Genomic DNA, 8,619 nt, shown 5'->3' on the forward strand with positions numbered 1-8,619 from the left:
AGTTCCTAATTTCACTAAACTGCTGAGCACAGTGAGAAATGCTCCAGCTAGGCAGACAAGCTCTTGCCCTTTTTTCTGTAACTTACAAATTCTGTGGTTTTGCAAATCAGGCAACTTCTGCCATCAGGCAAATGGTGTGCATTTGCAGAGCAAATTGTGGTTGGCTTTTTAGAGATGACTCAGGTATGCATTGGAGCTTGCGGCATGGAAATTCCTCATCGGGGAAGCTTGTGGGAAATCTGGAGGTGATATAAGGCCCCCTGGTAATTATAGTAGGAACTTTTAACTTCGTCTGTTTCTGGGGTAATTTCCAAATGCTCAAACTTCTTGTGAATAATTGTAGGTCTCTTAATTCAAGTCTTTTTTTTTTTTTTTGAGACAGGGTCTCACTCTGTTGTCTAGGCTTAATGCAGTGGCTGGATCATGGCTAACTGCAGCCTCGACCTCCCAGGCTCAAAGGATCCTCCTGAGTAGCTGGGACTACAGGCACGTGACATCACGCCCTGCTAGTTTTTTAGTTTTTGTAGAGAAGAGGTCTCACTGTGTTGCCGAGGCTGGCCTCAAACTCCTATACTCAAGTACTCCTAATTCAAGCATTTTTTGAACAACCATCATGGACTTAGCACTGTGTACTAAGAGCAGTTCTATGTATTTGCATTATTTTTATATCCACACTTAGCTAATTAGTGCTAACCCTGTACCAGGGAGTGTTCCAAGTACTTTACATATTTTAATTCTTTTAATTCTCACAATGTCTTTTATAGGGTAGATCTTTATAGATGACAAAACTGAGGTACAGAGAGGCCAAGAGAGTTGTGGGAAGTCATCATTAAGAAGGCTCCCAGGGATCCCTCCTCCTGGTATCACCCAATATGTAACACCTTTCCTGTGAATGAGGGCTGATCCTGCTTTAAGTGAACAGAATGTGGTCAAAGTGATAGAATGTCACTTCCGAGATTAGGTTAAAAAAGACTATGATTCTGTCTTACTGTCCCTCCATTCCTCTTGCTTGCTGTCTTAGCTCAAGCTGCTATAATAAAATATCATAAACTGGGTGGTTTAAATAACAAACATTTATTTCTCACAGTTGTGGAGGACGGGGAGACCAAGGTCAAGGCGCCACAGGTGTCTAGCGATGGCTTGCTTCCTAGTTCGTAGACGGCAGCCTTCTCACTGTGTCCTTACATAGCAGAGATAGGAAGGAAGCTCCCTCAGGACTCTTCTAAGGATACCAACCCTCTCCATGAGGGCTCCACCCTTAGCACCTCCTCTAATCCTGATTACCTCCCAAAGACCCTGCCTGCTAATATCATCACATTAGGGAGTACAGTTTCAATATGTGAATTTTGAGGGGACACAAGTATTCAGTCTATAACACTCTCTGAGCCCTCTCTGTGGATGAAGCCAGCTACTATGTTGGGAGTAGCTCTGCAAAAAGGTCCACATGGCAAGGAAATGATGTCTCTGGCCAACAGCTAGTGAGAACCCTGGGCTTGCCAACAGTGAGTGAGTTTGGAAGTGGATTCTCTCAGCTGAGCCTTGTGATGATTGCAACCCTGGCTCACAAGTGATTGTGCCTGTGACACCTTGAACTAGAGGACTCAGCTGAGTTGACACACAGAAACTGTGAGATAATGAATATATGCTGTTTTTATTTTTATCTTTATTTTTAGAGACAAGGTCTTACTATGTTGCCCAGGCTGGAGCACAGTGGCCATTCTCAGACACAATCATAGTGCATTACAGCCTGCAACTCCCAGGCTGAAGCAATCCTCCTGCCTCAGCCTCCCAAGTTGCTGGGACTACAGGTGTGTGCCACTGCACCTGGCTTCAGTGTTTGTTGTTTTAAGCCATGAAGTTTTGGGATCATTTGTTACTCAGCAATATATAACTAATACACCTGTCCCAGGTCACAAGGCTTATATGTAAAATGATTTTTAATTATAATGCTATTTAAATATAAGGAAACAAATATAGGAATATTATTTTTATTATCTACAGCTATAGAAACAAAAAAATTGAACACCAACAAAACCAGAATTAATGTTCTTATTTATTATTTTTATGTAAATCCATATTTTTCAGATGATAATTTGATGTGATAGAAGATGTGCTAAAATGAAATCATCATTTAGTTTGGAAACAACCTCAGTGTCCATCAATAAGAAAAAGAACTATGGAAAGCCATCCTATAAAACCCTCTGCAATTTAGAAAAGTTCTCCAAGACAATTGGTTACAGGAAAAAAGCACACTGTGGCCGGGCATGGTGGCTCACGCCTGAAATCCCAGCACTTAGTGAGGCTGAAGCGGGCAGATCGCTTGAGGTCAGGAGTTTGAGACCAACCTGGCCAACATGGTGAAACCCTGTCTCTACTAAAATTACAAAAATTAGCTGGGCCTGGTGGCGGGCACTTGTAGTCCCAGCTACTTGGGAGGCTGAGGCAAGGAGAATCGCTTGAAGCCAGGAGGCAGAAGTTGCAGTGAGCCTAGATTGTGCCACAGCACCACAGCCTGGGCGACAGAGCGAGAGTCCATCTCAAAAAACAAACAAACAAACAAAAAACACTAAAGCCAAAAAACCCAAAATGATTCCATTTCTGTAAAAAATACCGTGCAAGGCAAAATGACTATATGCTTACAAGGGCATAGAAAGGTCTGGAAGAAGACAGTGAACTGACGGCAGTAGCTGCCTCCAGGGAGGGGGAGTGTGAATGGATATGGAGTATGGAAAACATACATACTTCCTATATTTCTGGAGTTTATTTCTTTTTTCTTCTCTTGTTCTTTTTTGTTTGTACAATGAGAATTTATTCATGTGTTTCATGTGTTATTTTTTAAAAAGTGTGTTGTCCTTGCCTTTCTGGGGGTTATTTTAGTGAAGGATTTATTTAGCTGCAGGGTTGGTGCCAAAATGGGTGATAAAGACTAGCCAGCCAGAAAAGGTGGGCATTGTACTGCTGGGAAAGGAACTAGGAGCTTCAGTCAGGTCTTTGGGTCTGAGAGGTGACTTGCTGAAATTAATATTTTAAGAAGAGTAACCCAAAGGCAGTATGTGAGTATAACTTGGAGATCCCAAAAAGAAGGAAATAGGTTGGAGGATCTAGTGCTCCAAGAGGGGCTTCCTAGGTCAAGTAGAGATGAAGGCTATGAGCCAGGTTGTGGCCACTGGTCAGCTGGCTAAGTGCAAAGATTTATTCAGTCAATAGTGTCACATTTGGAGGCCATGGATAATATCAAGCCCAGGCTTGATTTTTGGAGAGATAGTAGCCCGGTAGGGGAATAACATTAATTATAAAACCCTTATACAATGCTCACTGGATATCAGACACTCTTTTTTTTTTTTGAGATGGACTTTCACTCTTGTTGCCCAGGCTGGAGTGCAATGGTGTGATCTAGGCTCACCACAACCTCCACCTCTCGAGTTCAAGAGATTCTCCTGCCTCAGCCTCCTGAGTAGCTGGGATTACAGGCATGAGCCACCATGCCCAGCTAATTTTTTATCTTTAGTAGAGACGGGGTTTCTCCATGTTGATCAGGCTGGTCTCAAACTACTAACATCAGGTGATCCACCCGCCTCGGCTTCCCAAAGTGCTGGGATTACAGGCGTGAGCCACCATGCCCATCCCCCAGACACTCTTTTAAGCACATTGCATTTAATCCTTATTAGAACGCTCTAAGGCATGTAGTCTATTAATCCCCTTTTAGAGATGAACAAACCTCCAAGAGGAGGTTTATTCCTTTATCCTAGGTCATATGCTGGTGAGTGACAGAAACATGATTTGGATCCAGGCTGTTTTAACTCCAGTGACTGTGCTCTTAACCATTTGACTGTCCTGCCAGACATCATTTGGAAAATCTAATACAGTGTGATACGTGTATTATGGAGATGGGAAAGGAGAGGAGGGCGAAGTTCAGCACTTCCTGGGCAAGTGTGAGGAAGACATCAAGAAAAAGCAAGAGTAGGAATGTGACAACCAAAGAAGAGGGTAAAGACTGCAGTCCAGAGAGAGGGCAGCGTATACCCGAAGGTACAGAGCTCCTGAAATTTTCCTACCTTGGGGAGTCTTCTGTCCTCTCTCCTCTAGGAACCATCCTTGGATCCCTGCTGGCCTCCTTTCTGAACCCACTATTGAGGCAGAGTTGCATATACAGCATTTCTCCCAGGACTGTTTGTTCTTAGATCTCTATCCCTTAGTGAGAAGTGAAGAAAGGCAGAGGGGAGAGAGTCCGGAATAATCTCCTTATTCTCCATCCCCACATCCCTAAGTCTGATTTGAAATTCCCCCAAAGAGCCTCATCCACGCCAGCCTAACCCAACAGAGAGTGTGGATCACTGAGAACCAGCAAAATTGACATAACCTTGAGGCCTCAAATAATACATTCCTTTCCTTTGACATCAATTTTGTCAGATTAAAAATCCAATAACAGACTGTCATTGAGTCCAAGAAAAGAGATGGTAATAAAAGGGAGAATCTGACTCCATAATGGAAAGCAGGTGATTTTTAAAATTGGTTCCTCCAGCTGTCTATGCTACAGAAATTCCAAGAAAAAGTAGAAAAGCTGCTCCTTCCCCTTCTGTCTTCTCTGACTTGGTGAGTGGCCCCGTTACTGCCGTTTGTCTGGCTTCGACTCCAGGAGGTGTCCTTATGTCTCCCTCCCTCCAGCTTAGCCAAATTCTGCGCGTCCTGCACACCTGGCTCACCACGCCATCCCTGCTGCCCCTGCCTTCACCAAGGGCCTACACAAGTTACCTAGGGACTCTGCCTTCCACCACCTCACCAGCCTCTCCCTCCTCTAGCCCCTGTTTCACTGTCTCCACAGCATAAACATAAATAATTCTGGCAAATGAATAGCTGATCTACCATGTAATGAGTGCTATAGCATTGAGTAATAAGATGCAAACCATTTACCTTATTGGTGCATTCATCAGGTGTGAAAATATTTACTGTATGCCCAGCCTTGGGCTAGGTCCGTTGTAAATTCCTTCGAATAAGATGAAACTTGTTTCAGACTACTTCGGGGGTCTCATGGAAAACAAGGGTGGGCAGTGTCCACAGGCCTGAGACCCCTAGAATCAGGAGCTGCAAACCTCCAGTAAACAGTCAACTTGTGCTCTCCAATTATTTGTCATAGAGTCTATTTAACCCTTCCCCTTTCTGCAGACTGGCTCTTACTGCTTTCCAGAGCCCAAGGTCAAAGGTAGCCAGCCTGCAGATTTTGAGTTTATCATCCTGTGTTCCAGCTGCCTCTCCTGAGGGATGAGGCACTGCCAGATCTCAGATTTAAGCCAAATCTCAGGAGAGAGAATCTGATTGGACAGCTTAGGTCACGTGACCATTCCCAGTCCATTAAGCTAAGGCCATACAGGCAGGCTCACTGGGTGGAAACATGGCTGCCACTCGTCTGCCCTTGTGGGTGGGTGGGAGGAATTCTGACAAGAGCAGTTTGGGGCTGGCCAGATACTCCAAAAGTTGTCTATTATGTGTGGTTGGTTGGTTTGTTTTTTAAGACCGGGTTTCACTCAGTTGCCCAGTCTGGAGTGCAGTGGCATGATACATAGCTCACTGTGACTCAAACTCCTGGTCTTAAGTGATTCTCCGGCCTCTGTCTCTTGAGGAGCTGGTACCATGGGCACCCACCACCACACTAGGCTAATTTTTTATTTTTTGTAGAGACAAGGTCTGGCTATGTTGCCCACGTTAGTGTCGAACTCCTGGGTTCAAGTGATCCTCCTGCTTCAGCCTCCCAAAATGCTGGGATTACAGGCATAAGCCATGGCACCCAGGCTATTATGTGTTTTAAGGAAAGACATGACCTCTGGCTTCTCAGCACTTAAGCCCCGTTGGGGAAATTAAATGGTAAGTTGAGGTTACTTCAAATGAATGCAAAATCTTTGATTTTGTGGAAAGAATTTAGAGTTTATGATGGACGTATTGATCTTGACTTTAAGGGATCGTACGTCTTTGAGTTTTAGAGAGAATGCTTATTTCAAATAAAAATAGAAGGATCATAGGTTCCTAAAAGGAATGCATGAGGGCAGGAGACGGTCCTCAAGGTGGATTCCATTTTGAGTGCTGAGAGGTGAGATTAGGTGGAAAAGTGGGAACATTCATCAAAAGGATTTGAACAACAAAGACCTAAGTTTAGACTTGGCCTTAACAACAGGGAATTCAGATGGCTCAAACGGAAAATGGGTGTGTTCAGGAGTCACCCAGACTTGGTGATTATTATTTTTGAGACAGGATCTTACTCTGTTTTTCAGGCTGGAGTGCAGTGGCCCAATCAGGGCTCACTGTTGCCTTGATATCCTGAGCTCAAGCGATCCTCCTGCTTCAGCCTCCCAAGTAGCTGGGACTATAGCCACACACCACCCCACCTGGCTAATTTACAGACTTGGGTTTGAGTCTGTCCCTTTCTGTAGTTTATGGGACTGGGCAATTTTCTTAACTGCAGAATCTCAGTATCTTCATCTGGAAAATGGCAATAATCATACTGGTGGGTAATGGGCATCTGTGGTTTTCTCTTTCCAGCATCCACATCCATCCCACTCTTTTTTTTTAAAAAAACAAAAAACAAAAAACAGAGTCTTGCTCTTTCGCCTAGGCTGGAGTACCGTGGCATGATCTTGGCTCACCATAACCTCTGCCTTCCAGGTTCAAGTGATTCTCATGCCTCAGCCACCCAAGTAGCTGGGACTACAGGCGCATGCCACCACACCCGACTAATTTTTGTAGTTTTGGTAGAGATGGGGCTTCACCATGTTGGCCAGGCTGGTCTTAACTCCTGGCCTCAAGTGATCTGCCCACCTTGGCCTCCCAAAGTGCTGGGATTACAGGCATGAGCCACTGTGTCTGGCCCATTCCCACTCTTGATAAACATTCCTTGGTGTTACTTTGGGGAACTACATTGTGTGTTTTGGGTAGGATTGACTTCACCTCACAGCTAGAAAATGGACACATGACACTGGCCAGGGCCACCCATGCAGCACCTTCCTCAGGACCGTTTACCTTCATCCATTGGAAATTGTTTTATTTCATATACAGATTTATGACATATATGGTGTGAATGGTGCCTCTTTACATGTGGTGCTGTGCATATTACACAACCTGTCCAACTGTACAAAGCTGCTCTGACCCTGGCTAAGTAGAGCAGTATACCCTTGGCCACAGATTAGGGAAAGGGAAGTGACCCAGGCCAATGGGAGATAATTGCTTGCTAGAAAAGTGATGGATTTCCTAAGCTCAGTGTTCTTTGGTTGCAATGTAAATATAACCATGTGCAAAGTATCCATCTGAGCCATACTGTGTCACCCTGGAAGGACATGGTGTCTCGGGATCCTTGGACTGTTACCTTGCCAGCTGGAAACCTCTGTGTGCGGCAGTGCCTCCTGCCTGAGTATTGCTCATGCCCTCTGGGCTCATTCTGCCCACTCGGCCTGGCAGGCTGTGCTCAGCTTGCACCACCAGCCCAGATCCCATACCTGCCAAGGGCAAGCCAGACACGGAGCAGTGATGGGTGTGTGGGTGAGCGAGTGTGGGTTCAAGCTACTACGCACAGCTAGGCATGCCGGCTGCTGCGGTGGGGCGGGCACTTCCAGGCACCAGCACAGGGGCCAGCTCCGTGCAAGGCTGCCGCTGGACCAGATGTACCACATACGGCTTCGGCTGTGGGCACCTGTGTCTGGATGAGGGGAACTTGGTGCCCAATAGCTTGGAGATGCCAGGAACCACGGAGCCCCCAAACAAGGTGTCAAAGCCCTGGCTCGGGGACGCCCTAAATCTGGATTCCCTGAAGGGCTGCTGGTCTTTTCTCCTTCTTGTCGCCCACAATGTGGCGAGCAGGGGGTCGTGTTTCAGCCTTGTTTTTGTTACGGCACTTTGAGTCCTGCCATTTGGCAGGTCCTGAGTTCTTGTCCCATGTCCAGACAACTGGAGGGTGAGCAAGATGGAGAGGAGCTTCACTGAGCAACAGAACAGCTCTCAGGAGACCTGCAGTGGGTAGCTCCTTTCCGCAGCTGGTAGTCCTGATGTCTGTGTGAATCTGGCTTTTTGTGGGCTCAAATGGGAGGAAGTGCATGCTGATTGGTCCATGGGCTGCCATGGGCAGCCCGGAAAAACCACAAGTTCTCACTCTGGGCCTCGGACTCCACCTGGAAGTGGCAGCCCAGCCCCCAGGCTTCAGGCTGTCCCTGGCTTGAAGATGGGGTTTCACCAGGGATCCGTCCCTTTCCTGCCCAGTAACCTGTCTGCCTCCTGCCATCAACATGCCATCTATGTTGCCTAGGATGTTTGTGCCAAGGAGTATCTGCAGGCCCATGCGGAGCCGCCCTCAGCACCCCCCAGTCTCCGTCTCTGAGCTCGTGCGTATCCAGAGTTTCAGAGGGAGCCAAGGTGATGGGAGGGGGAGGGGGATGCTGTCATGTCAGCGCTGCCTCCAGCGCATGCACACCCAGGTGGGTCAGAACAGCACCTGGGCTCAGCTTCAACTTTGCTCCAAAATTGGAGCAGGCACCAGGAGTGGGGAGAGGTCAGGGAGAAGAAGCAGGCCCTTCCAAGCCAGCAGGGGCAGAGGGGCTTCCTGGGCCCCCGAGAGCGCAGGGATGCATGGGTCCACAGCGG

The sequence above is a fragment of the Pongo abelii genome, chromosome 2 (assembly GCF_028885655.2).
Source record: "Pongo abelii isolate AG06213 chromosome 2, NHGRI_mPonAbe1-v2.0_pri, whole genome shotgun sequence".
Lineage (NCBI taxonomy): Eukaryota > Metazoa > Chordata > Mammalia > Primates > Hominidae > Pongo > Pongo abelii.